Genomic DNA, 14,834 nt, shown 5'->3' with positions numbered 1-14,834 from the left:
CTTTCATATTTAGACTGTATTTACCATACAAAAATCAAAATTATGAAATTGGCATTTGTCTAACATTATCATCTAATCCATAGATCCCATTCAAAGTTTGCCTATTTCCTCCAAAATTTCCTTTATGGGTCCAAGAATCAATGCAGGATCATGCATTGCGTTTAGTTGTCTCTCCAGCATGGAACAATTTCTAAATCGTTCTCTCTCATGAAATTGACATTTTTGAGGAATAAATGCCACTTACATTGCACAGTCCCCTTTATTTGAGGCTGCCTGATATTTCCTCATAATTTATGCATTTGGGGCAAGAATTAGGTTTTTTAATTTCTATTTTTGTATGTGTCACATAATATAGATAATTTATCAGAAAAGCAGCACATGTGTAAATTTATAAACAAATAAATGGAGGTACATGCACAGGATGTTGCTACTCATGGTGACAGATGAAGATAAAGAGTTGGAGGCCACTGTGCTAAGTGATAGTGAGGGTAACCAGCCACAATCTAGAAGAGAATGAACATTTTTAATTTGGGACTGGGGGAGCCCAGAAGCCTTGAGCCCATGAATTATCCTGGTTCTGGATTAAGACCATACAAAAAAATTTTTTTTAATGTGAAATTTATTGGCAAATTGGTTTCCATACAATACCCAGTGCTCATCCCATCAGGTGCCCTCCTCAATGCCCATCACCCACTTTCCCCTCCCTCCCACCCCCATCAACCCTCAGTTTATTCTCAGTTTTTAAGAGTCTCTTATGGTTTGCCTCCCTCCATAACTTTTTTTCCCCCTTCCCCTCCCCAATGAAGACCATACAAAATTTTAAGCCTCATATCTTTCTGTGATCAAAGGCTTTCCTCTAATTCAAAACTTGTGATATAGAAATTTAAAAACCTATGCTTTCCATTTATTAAGATACTTGCTTTTAATGGCTGTCATAGTTGAAAAAGTTCTTCCAACATATTGTAAACCCCAATATAAAAAGTGTATCTTTGAGTATGGTTTCCAAACTGTAAAACTCATCTTTCAAAACTAATAAAAAATTACATAAATTAGAGGGCACCTGGGTGGCTCAGTCGGTTAAGTGTATGACTTTGGCTCAGGTCATGATCTCAGGGTTCGTGGGTTCAAGCCCCACAATGGGCTCTGTGCTGACAGCTCGGAGCCTGGATCCTGCTTCGGATTTTGTGTCTCTTTCTCTCTCTGCCCCTCCACTGCTGCATACACTCTCTCTCTCTCAAAAATAAATAAACATTAAAAAAATTACATAAATAAATAAAATAAATGTTACAATTAAAAAAACATATTAACATAGGATGCATATATAGGTTCTAAGTATACCTGTGCAACCTCATGCTTGCTTTTACAGGTGATGACAAGGGTCCCTTTTCTGAATATTCTTTCATCCTAACCCTACATAAAAGGCACACTCACCATTGCTCAGGAAGTCAGGACTTTGGAAGTTACTCTCTGTGATCTCCTTATTTGTTGCAAATAACATTTCCTTTTTGTGACCACTCCACTTGGTCTGGTCTCTATTTGTGACTCACCAAAGAGCAAACTCAAGTTAGTTACGTTAGTTACGTTATAAGGTAGGTTGTCTCTTCGATTGATGAATGCATGTCTTGTTTTCTCAGTCAGGTTGGAAATGCCTCAAGACAAAACAAAGAACTTAGTTTTTGGTTAAAAAAATACATAAATATTTTTATTAAGACAAAATTATCTATTGAAGGCTTATAATTAAGAAAAAAATTAACATGTAGGTTTTACACGCACTGGAAAAATTTTAACAAGTTGAAACAATTTTCCAGGTTTCTTTAAGTGTGCTGTATTAGAGTTTTTATAGGCCATAAAAGTTTTGGAAACAATAGTATGCAATAATGGAAACACTTTCAAACTTCTGCTTTCAAAATGCTCTCTCCATTGCATAAATGTCTTTAAAGAAGTAATTTATTTTCTCACTTATTGTTAGAGCGAATGTTTTGTGGTATGTTGAATTTTTATGTCCCCCAACTGCCCCCGTAGCAAAAGTCAGCACGTTGGAATCACTTGATTTTGTTGTTGTTAGAGGAAAATAAAGAACTCATGTTTAAGTCAGCCAACTCTTTTAAGGATTTTGCCAGTCTAGACCTGCAGTTCTCTGTGTGATTGCTTCACTGGATGCTGTGATGTGCAGTTCACAGCCCTTTCCACTGTGTTGGTGACTGAGAAGTCATTCTCTAGGTATTTCATTCAGTGGAAGGACGCCTCACCCAAGGTCACACCCCCTCCCAGGGGGCAGCTCTCATCAAAAGACTGGTCCAAGCTGGATATAAAGGCTCGGCTGGCTTGCTGGTAACTAAATTTAATTTCTCCCTCTGCTCAATATTGCCTTCTGCACTTACCCATAGTTGATTTTTTTTTTTTGTTTATTTTTATTTTTGAGAGAAAGAGAAGTGTGCACGAGTGGGGGAAGGGCAGAGAGAGAGGGAGAGACAGAATCCGAAACAGGCTCCAGGCTCTGGGCTGTCAGCACAGAGCCCAACGCAGGGCTCAGACTCACGAACCCGTGAGATCACGACCTGAGCCCAAGTCAGATGCTTAACTGACTGAGCCACCCAGGCGCCTCCCCTATAGTTGATCTTGAGGGCACTCTCCAGTAAAAATTTCTATATGTTATTCTTCTCACAATCTTCTCTCCAGGGACTCTGATCTAAGAAAATTACTCTCCATGAAGGAGTGCAAAGAGTCCCCTATATTTTCAAATGTCTAGTTTTTATAAAGCCAACCTCCCCATGAAATATCCTGCACTTTGCTCTCTTATAGCTTCACCCTCTTTGCTGCAGCAGCTTGCCTGTGAAAGATAGAGGGAATGCATTTCACGTGCAGGGTTTTATACTTTTTTTTTGGAGAATTTAAAAAATCCCAATTCAAATAGTTGCCTGAAACATTCGAAACATCATAATTTTTCTAAAAGAAGTTATTTATTATTGAGGGAAACTATCATCTGGTCCATTTTTAGTAGCTCACACTAGAAAAGTGCACTTCGCGTGTTTTATTATTGGAAACAGGATCCAGAAAATACCATAGCTGAGAAGATATTAGAAGCATCAGCGTTTCATCGAAATATGTAGCAAACCTTCAACACTACGTAATTTGTTCTAACATTTGTTTCTTCACTCTCCTATAATGCTTTCCATATATCATTCAACACTATTTGCTGACAGAGATACACATTTTAGGTTTCATCACATGCTTTTTGTTTTGTTTTGTTATGTTTCAGTCATTTCAACTGTGTCGGAAAGAACCCCTGTTTCCCCATCGGATGTGGCTGTGCCTTTTACCTTTGCTTTAAAATGAGAAGCCTCAAAAGAAGCTTCTAAATATTTATTACCACATTTCACGACACTTTGTAAAATTCTGCCTTTAGTGTTGCATGACTTTATCAATCTCTGAAAAATTGTAATGGCTTTTCTTCGGGTTTGAGATGCTTAGTTTTAATGTATCCCACGGATCTTGATGGTATCATGCTGCCATTTGCTACTTCTATTTCCGGCAACATGACAAACCAGGTTATCCAGAAAGCTTCCTGCTATAAAACACTCGCCCATGCTAGGTAAAATAGAAAACAATGTCATTTTTAAATACGTAGCCGAGTGAGAAAGCATGTGAGGAAATCCCCAGTGGGCAGAAAATGAAGTACAAATTGAAAACCAGAGCCAAATCTCACTGAATGGTGCTTTGGCAGGCTGGGGAGTGGGATCAGGAGAGAGCGATGGAAGTCTTGTTTCTGTCTTAGTGCCTACACAAGAATAGAAGATAATGTCTTGGGGTTTCAAGAGTTTAAAAATTGCATTTGAGACCCCCCCCCCCCCCCCCCCCCCGTGGACAGCTGGGACCTTTGAAGATTCACCTGGAAAAACAGTCTACCCACTCACTGCTGCTGAATAGTGTCTGAAAGACGTTTGTATGTCTTCATTTGGATTTTAGATAGAAAAAGTCTTTAATGAAAATTCATAACTACATCCCTATCTTCACCCAGAGTTGGGATTAAGATATTCCTAGTTGTAGGGTTTTGGAAACTCTTGAGTGAATACGTGAACATGGCCTGGGCACGTGAAAACCCTGAGCATTTGGCAAAGTAAAATGTAAAGCTTCTCTGGAGGAACACCTTCAATCCAGATAGTACACGATTCCCACCCATAGCGTCCTGAAGCATCCCGAAGAATTCACAATACAAAATTACAAAGCGCGTAAGAAAACAACATGCCACTTGGGGCGCCTGGGTGGCTCCGTCAGTTAAGCATCCGACCTAGGCTCAGGTCATGATCCCATGGCTCGCGAGTTCGAGCCCCATGTCAGGCTCTATGCTGATAGCTCAGAACTAGAGCCTACTTCAGATTCTGTCTCCCTGTCTCTCTGCCCCTCCACCACTTGCGCACGTGCGCTCTCTCGCTCTCGCTCAAATATAAATAAACATTAAAAAATTCTAAAAAAAAAAAAAAAGGAATAAAAAGAAAACAATATACCACCATTGCAAGTCAGCATACACAATAAGCAGCAGTAATATACTGTCAAGAACCTCAGATAAGAGAACTGCTGAACAGTAAAGATAAAATAAGCATGCTTAAAATAGTTCAGGATGTAACCAGAGTCAAAACTATGAGAAAGAAGCAGACGCCATGAAAAAGACCAAGAAGATTGGAAAAAAGAAACAAATGCAACCAAATAGAACTTTTAGAAATAAAAAATACAGTCAGTGACATTACAAACTCAGTGGACAGATTGAACAGTAGATTGGTCCCAGCTGAAGACAGATTTAATACACCGGAAGACAGAAATGATGCAGTTATTTCGTTTTGCCTTTGGACATTGCACCTTTCCCATCTGGCTGCTTCTCTGAAGCAAGCGAAAGCCTGTTTTCAGTTAGTTCCCCATCCCTTGTTCTGCTTTAGTGTGCAAATCTTATGCGTTCTGACTCCTTTCCCTCTCAGTCTCTGTTGCTGTGAATGGACCATTTTATCAGAGATATTCCTGCATGTGCCGTACTTTGATACTCTAAATGAATCTGCTTCCTTATTGATAAAGTTTTTGTAATATTGGAAGAAGCTGCATTTAAATTTTTTTTTTAACATTTATTTATTTTTTGACAGAGAGAGACAGATACAGAGCATGAGTGGGGGAGGGGCAGAGAGAGAATCTGAAGCAGGTTCCAGGCTCTGAGTTGTCAGCACAGAGCCCTACACAACCCACAAACTGTGAGATCGTGACCTGAGCCGAAGTCAGACGCTTAACCAACTGAGACACCCAGGTGCCCCAGAAGCTTCATTTTAGATCACTGAGCCAGGATTGGTCAGCCTGGAGGAAAATAAGAAAATTACAGATAGGCAAATAGTCCTGATATTTAAAAAGCCCATAAAACAGATAATCTGAATTTGCTCACTATCCTGAAATAATTTTAAACAATTAAACTAAAATAATTTTAAACAATTATACTATTATATTAACAATTAAAAAGCTCTTAGGAATTAACCTTGTTTCAAAAGAGCAAATTATCTGTCTAGTTAATTTACTGATAGATCGGGAGAATGCTATAGATAGAATATGAGAAAATTCATCTCGGCAGGTTGGACAAATGTGCATTATATTAGTCAAGGTGCAGGAAGTAGAAACTATTCCAGGTATTTCAAGCAGAAAAGAAGTTACCATATTTCATCAAAAGTTATCAATGTCAGATGCACCATTGTTTCTAAGAAATACAGAGTGCTATTAAATTATGCCAAAATGTCTTAATACATCTTGAGTGAATTGGTTACATCTGTCTTTTATTGTTTCAAAGTTATTTCATCTATTTTGAGGGATTTGGTTGCTGCTCCTGCTTTTGGTTGCATTGTTTGACATGAGATAGGCAATTCTTTTACACATACCTCAGTATGGGGTAAACTGGGAGGCTCTGCTATAAGGCAAGGACTGGCACATTACAGCCTGTGAGCCAAATCCCTAAAGTTTTACTGGAACACAACGGTGCCCGTTGGCGGATCTGCAGTATATGGCTCCTTTCCCGCTACTCTAACAGATTTGAATAGCTGTAACAGAGACTGGGTGGCTCCTATGGAAAGGCTGGCCTCTTAGAGAAAAAAGTCTGTCGACTTCTGCTGTAGGGAATATGTATTATAAAAAGAGCTACTGTTTATCAATAGTGTGGTACACTGTAGCAAGTACTTTATGTGGAGTAGAAGTCTCATCCAAGATGGCCAGGCACAGTTGATTGACGGAAACATTCAATCAGCAAATATTTACAGAGCACCTGTCATCTACCAGGCAACATATTCAAAATAGAGAAGTCTGGGAAGTCTCCCAAAGGAGATGGCAGGAGTGAGGACCTGAAGGAGGAAAGCACAGGGCTTGCAGACATCTGACGGCAGAGCATTCCAGGTAGAGGGAACAGCCATTGCAAAGGAAGTAAGGAGGGGATATGCCTCATGGTTTAAAGGAAAAGTGAGAAGACTTATGTATTTAGAAGGGAGAAATAAATAGGAAATAGGATCCAGGAGGTAAGAACAAATGGGAGCAGGGATGGAGCAAATTATGGTCTGTTGTGAAGTCTTTGGTTTTTCCCGTGACTTGAGATGAGAAGCCACTGGAGAAGGCTGAGTGGAGGAGTAATGTGAACTTACCTAACTGGATGCCTCTGCTGCTTTGTTGAGAATAGATGGAAAAGGGGCAAGACTGAAAGCCCATTAGAGAGGGGGTTGGAGGCAATTAAGGAGCATTTTCTGTCTTAAAAAAAAATTTTTTTAATGTTTATTTATTCTTGAGAGACAGAGACAGAGTGTGAGTGGGGGAGGGCAGAGAGAGAGAGTCAGGGAGACACAGAATCTGAAGCAGCCTCCAGGCTCTGAGCTGTCAGCACAGAGCCTGACGCGGGGCTCGAACTCACAAACTGTGAGATCGTGACCTGAGCTGAAGTCAGAAGCTCAACCGACTGAGCCACCCAGGTGCGCCTAAGAGCATTTTCAATAATCCACTAAGAACTGGTGGTTGCTTAGGGCATCGGGGTGGTAACGAAGGCAGTGCAAATATAGATGTAAACGTTTCACGGTGGAAAGCTTTGGATATATAGGAAAATTCAGAGGACAATTTCGTAAGTCCCTCCACCTTCAAAAAAGTGGTTAACTTAGGACCAGTTATCTGTCCTATATAAACCCCTCAATTCTTCCCCTCACATACTATTTTGAAGAAATCCCAGACAATTCTGATCTATGTTGACGGTAGAATCGATAGGATTTGCTGCCACTTTGGACATGAGCTGTGGGATTCAAACATGGCCCCCAGATCACCTGGGAGGGTGGAGCTGAGACTTGCCGAGATGGGAAAGACTAATGGAGGAACAGACCTTTTCTGGTGGGGTGGGGTGGAAATGAGGAGTTTGGATTTTTACATAGCAGTTTTGAGATGTCTATTAGCTATTCAAGAAGGGAGAACTTAACAGGCTCCTAGGTTGTTCTATGTATCTATCCGTCTATTCACTTGTATCTCTCTCTCCTTATAGGTATACAAGTATCCAGACTTCTTAGTGTGGAAGTTCGGGGAGGGGGGGGCGGTTCTTTATTATTGGCATCTGCTGACCTCATGGTACATTTCCCTCTAATTCCCCACTGGCGCTGAGCCCTCTTTTGGCCCCTGAATGCCCAATGTTGTTGCACATTAGAACCACCAGGGGGAGATGCCCAGGTTGTATGCCAGACCCATTGTATCAGCGTGTCTGGGGGTGGAGCCAGGCATCGGTCCTTGTAAGCTTGGAAAGGGACTGCTAGCCCTTGGATACTCAAAATGTGGTTCTTCGTCCTGTAAATGTGGTCTTTCTACCAGCAAAGCTAAGAGCTTGTTAGAAATGTGGAATCCCAGGCCCCATCCCACCCTGCTGAATCAGAACTTGCATTTTAACAAGGGTGTCCAGTAATTATGTTCACATTTCATGTCTGGGGAGCACTGTGTCTGTATCTTCTATGCTTTTACGGAAACCGTCTTCTCTGACCAGTTACCTGCCCATCCGTCCTGCTGGCTCCTTCCCATTTATCCTTTAAAATTGACCTCCGGCCTCCCCCTCCTGGAAGACCTCCTCATCCTTCCTTCCACATAGGGAAGACCTCTGTTTACCTTTGCCATATCCCTTATTATGGCTTATGTAATTGTAGACTTAGCCAATAGATTTTAGAGATTTTTGCCAAAAATCTCCTGTGTTTTGAACCCACAGCGACAGAGATTGTATCACTGGTGTTCTGTCGATGTCCGTGGATATGACTGACTCCGGCAGAAATTGTGCAGGTGAGACTCCCAGGTCTAGATGGCAAAGCCCTGGCTCTGTCAGATGCAACCACTGGAGAGACTGACTCTAACAGGCAGCAGGCCGTGATGTGCTCTGGGTTTCTGATTTTCTGGCTGCTAGAGGCTGTTGATTCTCTTTTATCTTCCTTGCTGCGAGGAGGGAGACCGTGGCTTGCAAGGTGTGCGCCCATAGCCAGGGGGAGCTCTGAATTCTGTAGGTGTACCTTCCTCACAGCTGTGGCAGAGAATGAGGGGTTAAGATAGCCTGGATTTCTTCTAAGATCTTATTAAAATTGTTTCCTATGATGACTTTTTTTTTCCTAGCTGTAAAACCAGTGCACAGCAGAGCACAGTGGTGGGAAGGTGGGCAAAATGTACAAACTTGCAGTTTTAAGATAAATACATTACCAGCAGTGTAATGCACAGCATGATGACTACAGTTAACGCTGCTGAATGGGGTCGGGTTAAGGGAGTAGATCCTAAGCGTTCTCAACACAAGGAAATTTCTTTTTCCTTATCTGAGAAGGTGGACGCTGACTAAACTTACTGTGATAAGCATTCCGCAATATCTGTAAGACAAACCATTATGCTGTGTACCTTAAACTTATACAGTAATGTGTATCTGTTATATCTCAATAAAACTGGGCATAAAAAAAGCACAAAGAAAATGTAAATTATTTGTAATCCTGTCACTCAAAAAAAAAAGCAACCTTTTTGGCTTATGCTTTTCTAGTATTCATATGGAGAAAATAATACAGTTGATTACCCCCATCCCCACACAGTCAAGAGTTTGTGTATGACTTCTGAATTCCCAAGAACTTTGCTCTTGACCTGGAGGAAGCCGTACCGATAACATAGTCGATTCACATATATTTTTTATGTTCTGTTTATTATATACTCTATTCTTACAATAAAGTAAGCTAGAGAAAAGAAAACGTTATTAAGAAAATCGTAAGTGGTGTGCCTGGGTGACTCAGTCGGTTAAGCATCTTGATTTTGGCTCAGGTCATGATCTCACAGATCCTGAGATCTTTCGTGTGAGGATCCCCTCTCTTTCTCCCTCTCTCTCTCTGTTCCTTCCCTGCTCATGCTCTCTCTCTCTCTCTCTCCAAATAAATAAACTAAAAAAAAGAAAATCAGAAGGAAAATATATTTACAGTACTGTATTATATTTATCGAAAAGACTCTGTATAAATGGATCCTGAGGTTCGAACCTGCGTTCAAAAGTCAACTGTACTGTGTGTCTTACGAGGACTCACGTCACCTGCCTGCCTTTAGTATCTCTCTGGCTTCCTTTTTTTCCTCCTCGTTCCCTCTACTTGAGCCACACTAACCTCATTGCTGCTGTTGGTGCACAGCAGGCACACTCTACCTTCAGGCCTTTGTTCTAGCTCTTTTCCAAGCGGGGCTGTCTCTGTGAATACTCCTCTCCTTCCAGTCTCTGCTCAGATCTCACATTGTCAAAATAGCCTAGCCTGACAACTCTACTTAAAACTGCAGCCCACCCGCACGTTTCCTTACACCCACTATTTCCAGTTCCCCTGGGCCTGCTCCAGGCTGCATTTCTTCAAGAACGTAGGATTTTTAAACATATTACAGAACATACTTGTTTTATTACATCTGTTGTGTATTGCCCGGCTTACTTGCCCTCTCTCCCACCCCCCTTGCTTCCCGCACCTTCTAGAATGTAAACTGTTACAGGCCAAAGGATCTTTTTGAGGTGATTGGTATATGGTAGATAGCCAATAACTGATGAAGGAAGAAATGAATACATAATTGTAACTAAAATAGTAACATACCCGTGATGTACTCCTTTGCAGCCAGTGATAAACTGTTAGCGTTTCCAATTTAGCAATCCACTGTGTCCATCTCATCACATAAATAAATATTCCTTGACATGGTTATATCCCTGGAAGTTTTTGATTTCAAACAGTTTCTGTAAGCATTATTTAGCTCAAACACTAGTAAAGAATTAAAGTGAGACTGGGGGAAGGGCCGACTGTGCTCCATTCATTACATTTATTCCTATGTGTTTGTTGAGTGAATGAATATATATTATAGAAAAGCAAATACTATATATTTATATACATTTCATATAATAGGATATAATTTCATTGTTATATATTCTTATGTAACACTATTATGTGAAAAAGAAAATGGTGGTAGAGAAGCTGAGGGAATAAAAAATCTGGATTATATATTGAAATAATAACCTTGCAGACAGAAAGCATGGATGACTTAAACTTTTTTCTTCCCAGTCATTGGTGTATGGTAGAACCTCTCTCTAGCTCTGTTTGGGGTCACCCCTTCTCAGGCAGTGGCTGCTACTTCTCTTGGAAGTGTCTGTGACAGCAGCTGGTCCCCTCCCTACAGGAGAGCCAAGCAGCTGTTCTCTTCCTCCTGGCCACTGCCCTTGCTTCTGTGGGGGACTGTTCCTCTGGTTGATGGTGGAATGACTCCAGGCTAAAATGCACTTTTTATTCTTAGATCTCGTTTTCAGGTTTCGGAGGGAAATTGCATGTCATGGGGGGACTGAGAGGCAAAGGCCCTTGTGATGAATGGAAAGAAAGAAGCCTATTTTGTCCTTAGTCTTTTTCTTTGTTTCTTGGTCTGGCTTATTCTCCCTTATCCATTGTCCTTTTGCTGACCATTGTGGTTGGACGACCACCTAGAGCTTTTTCATCTACTAACCAGCATGGTTCACACATTCCAAATGACAGCAGAGATGTTAGGAAACTAGATCTCGAAGAGGGGGAAATGGTCAGTCTTTCTTATTGTTCTTCTCTGGCATTTGTGTTGTTTTGAATTATTCTTTCTCTCTAGTTATCCTGGGAGATGGTGAGTGTTAAGGGCCTTACATTTTGACTTCAAGTGAAGTCAGAAAAGTCATCTTCTATTTTCAGAAATGAATTTTTAAAAAATGAAGCTTTCTGAAGTGTACATTACTCTTTTCATTAGAAAAAGGAAAAGTTCCAAGAAGGCTGGTAGGCTGGATGCCTTAAAGAGGAACTTCAACGGAGATGCCAGATAAAAGTACAATAAGAATTTCTTATGGCTTAAATAACTGAAGAGTAAGAGGCATCTATTGTTACTATCCTGTCCATCTTTTTCTCTTTATCTTCTCTATGTTGTGTATCCATCATCTTTTTTTAAAAACTGTATTTCAAAACCCATTACATCTTTCAGCCCAAAGAGATTTCTGAGAAGTCCTGTTTGTATGGAAAGATGGATTTACATAATAAAATGCAATTCATAAAGATAATTTGAACATAAAGTAGACTACAAGAGTGTCTTTTCTGGAGCTGGAAGATGAATTTGGTAAGTCTGACATATACGCATAAAAATTATGTAACATGTATTTGTGAGAAATGAGAGTAGATATCAATATTCTTTCTGAATAGTCCAGATAATGAGAAAAGAAGTAGAGGAGAGAAAAACCCACTAGAAATAAGAAGATTTAATTTCAAGTGCAATCAGAAGAAATATGCCAAGTAATTCATCACTAATTCCAATAGTCAAGAAAAATGTAGGAAAAGCCCTAGGAAGCATAATTAGCTATGCAGAAGGTTGAAACATTTGTAAAATGTCACAATTATAAATTACCATTTTTTTCCCCCAAGAGACCTGAGAAATGCTTCATCAACAAATCCCAGAAGTCTTTTCAGCAAGTCTCAAGAGGAAATACTCTCATTTGATGCAGGACTTTTCACCTAGAGAGAGAAGTGGCTGACTGTGGAAGGTTTGTTTCATATTTTTTGAAAAGCTTTCTGGAAGTCTGCCACTTACACTTTCTGAGCTTCATTTCCTCTTCATGAAAAATGGGAGGAACTGTACCTGTCACCCGTTTGTCTCCCAAGGGTGTTGTAGAGCATCTACAGGAAGTCCATTTACCCACAATCCTGTGCTATGAATGACAGGCCAATGGGCCTCTCTGGCCCAATAATGTGTTCCTGGTTTCTTCTGCCTCAGGGAAGGGAGTGTCTTATTACCCCCTAACCTCCTATTGATAATATTTATTTGATACAGTTCAGACAGCTCTTGATTGAATATAGAACTCAAAAATTTATCTTAGGCTGGAATCTTGACCGAAGGACCCATTTCTAGGCCCGGCTGCCCTAAGCCCTCTTCACAAAGCATGCTGGGAATGGATCAAAAGTTCTGATCTCTGTGGTTTCTGGGTATCATCAGGGCTCTTCCTTGCTGTCTCTGGTTATGTCTGAGACTAGGTGGATTTTGTTAGGGTAGGGGGTTGGGGTGGTCTAGGACTGTGGAGTGTTTTTTATTTCCTAAATTTTTCTTTCTGGTGCTTATAGGCCAATGGGAGTCTTACCCCAGTTTACCCCAGTCTTACCCTGCTTTGGATAGCAGGCAGGGGGAAATTTACCTTCCCTTTCCTACAGCTACATTAAGAGGAAAAAGCTCTGTGGTGTTCGGGGTGGAAGTTGGCTTCGGTTTTCCCTGAGGCACAATACTGTCAATGATGATTAGATTCTGTGGGCCTATTAATAACAATACAACTCATCTATGGTATGGGTTAAGTGGACTTCTGTGAGCTGTAATACACTGTCTCTAACGTTGTTAGAGAATAATGTAACCCGAGTTACCAAAAAAAGGGGCTTAAAAATGTTTGGAGGCCAACCACTTCTCAGTGGGGGCTAGGGGACTGATGTAGGACAGCCATAAGGGAGCGTTCAGAAAATGTGGTCCCAGTTGTCATTCACTAGAACTTGAAGATCTCAGTCACCTGAATGTAAGTGTCTTGATAGCTCTTCCTGCCTCTACTTGGTTTAGGAGGTTGAATGCATGCAATTCTCTAGTCAGGTGGAGAGGTTTCTTTTGTTTTCTATTCATCCCCCATCTGTGATTGCCCTAAGGTTTGCTTTCTTTTTTAACGCAGTGACATTTTATTTTTGTAGTTTGGTAAAAGGATGATTTTTCTTTTTTAAAAATTTAAAGTATTAAATCATAAACGAATGCTGAATTTTCTTAGTTGTACAGGTCACACTTTTGGAATCACCTTTGGATCCTCTTTTTCTCAGACTCCATATCCGATCTGCCGGCAAAGAACGTTGTCTCTACATTCAAAATATCTTCAGAATTCAGTGACTTCTCATTCCCTCAGTGTTACCAAGTCACTGTCATCTCTTGCCTGGATCTGAACTAGTCACTCTGCACACATCCTTTCCTCCTACAATCTATTTTGCTACAGTTGTCAGAGTGATCCTGTTAACATGTAATCACATCTTGTCCCATTTCTTTCTTTCTTTCTTTCTTTCTTTCTTTCTTTCTTTCTTTCTTTCTTTCTTTCTTTCTTTCTTTCTTTTTTCTTTTCTTTTCTTTTCTTTTCTTCTTTCTTTCTTCCTTCCTTCCTTCCTTCCTTCCTTCCTTCCTTCCTTCCTTCCTTCTTTCTTTCTTTCTTTCTTTCTTTCTTTCTTTCTTTCTTTCTTTCTTTCTTTCTTTCTTTCTTTCTTCTTTCCCTCCTTTAATGGCATCCTGTCTCCCTGGCAGTAAGAGCCAAAGGCTTTCCTGACAAAGCCCTATGCAGCCTCATTTCCTACTCTCTGATACATGCCCTATCACCGGATACCAACTCCTTCAAATGTCCCTCCTTCACTCTGCTCTAGACACATAGTTCTTTAAATTGTCCAGGTACCCTCTTGGCCAAAACCATTGTACTGGCTGTGCTTTCTGTCAGAATTTTTATATTTCCATATGTTCCTCACCTCCTTCAGGTCTTCTTAGATGTCACCTTCTCAATGGGGCCTTAACCAACAATCTTATATAAAATTTCAACCTCTGACCTCTTTGGAGCTTCCCACAGTGCCCTCCCTTGCTTAATTTTTCTCCATAGCTGGTAACACCATCTGCTGTCCTATATCTTGTTTGTTTGTTTGTTTGTTTGTTTGTTCATTCATTTTTTCAGTGAAAAACAAACTTCATGGAGATAGGGATTTTTCTCAGTACCTGGAAAAATGCCTGGAACATAGTAAGCACTAATGCGTATATTTGTTGAGAGAATCAAAGTATGAATGAAATGTTTTTTTTTTCTTGATTCTATTGAAATAATCATATGATTTTTCCTCCTTAAATGTTAATATAGAGAACGGTATTAATAGGTTTTCTAATCAGAAACCAACCTATATTCTTGGGAAGAAGCACAGCCTGGTCATGTGGTATTATCTTTTAAATTAATTACCAGATTCAGGTTGCCAGTGTTTTCTTTAGCATATTTTTATCTAAATTCACTAGTGATATTGCCCTTTCTTCTACACTGCCTTTGGCATTAAAGTTGTACTAGCCTCATAAAACGAGTAGGGATTATACCTTGTTTTTCCAGTCTCTGTAAGCATTTATATAAGATTGGACCAAGAAATACAATATACAGGCCTGCTTGTGTGTGTGTGTGTGTGTGTGTGTGTGTAAATATTGTGCATTGTTACCTCCCTTTCTTTAATTAATGAATTTACTAGTTTTTAAAAGTTTTTCTTTTGATTTAGTTTGGGCAAAGTTTTCTATATATGTGGGTGTGT

General features: G+C 40.1%; 1 long non-coding RNA gene across 1 annotated transcript in view; it reads left to right on the top strand.

Moving 5' to 3' along the window:
- Positions 1-2,132: 2,132 nt before the first annotated feature.
- Positions 2,133-14,834, top strand: part of LOC131511760 (uncharacterized) — a 42,078-nt gene continuing 29,376 nt past the window's right edge. Inside the window, exons 1-3 of the long non-coding RNA XR_009261720.1 lie at positions 2,133-2,331; positions 11,491-11,622; positions 11,925-12,043. This is a non-coding gene — a long non-coding RNA (uncharacterized LOC131511760). The remainder of the gene's footprint in view (positions 2,332-11,490; positions 11,623-11,924; positions 12,044-14,834) is intronic.

Source organism: Neofelis nebulosa, chromosome 5 (assembly GCF_028018385.1).
Source record: "Neofelis nebulosa isolate mNeoNeb1 chromosome 5, mNeoNeb1.pri, whole genome shotgun sequence".
In the NCBI taxonomy this organism is placed as follows: Eukaryota; Metazoa; Chordata; class Mammalia; order Carnivora; family Felidae; genus Neofelis; species Neofelis nebulosa.
The sequence above is the reverse complement of the archived record's forward strand: the minus strand, read 5'-3'. Positions and strand labels throughout refer to the sequence as shown.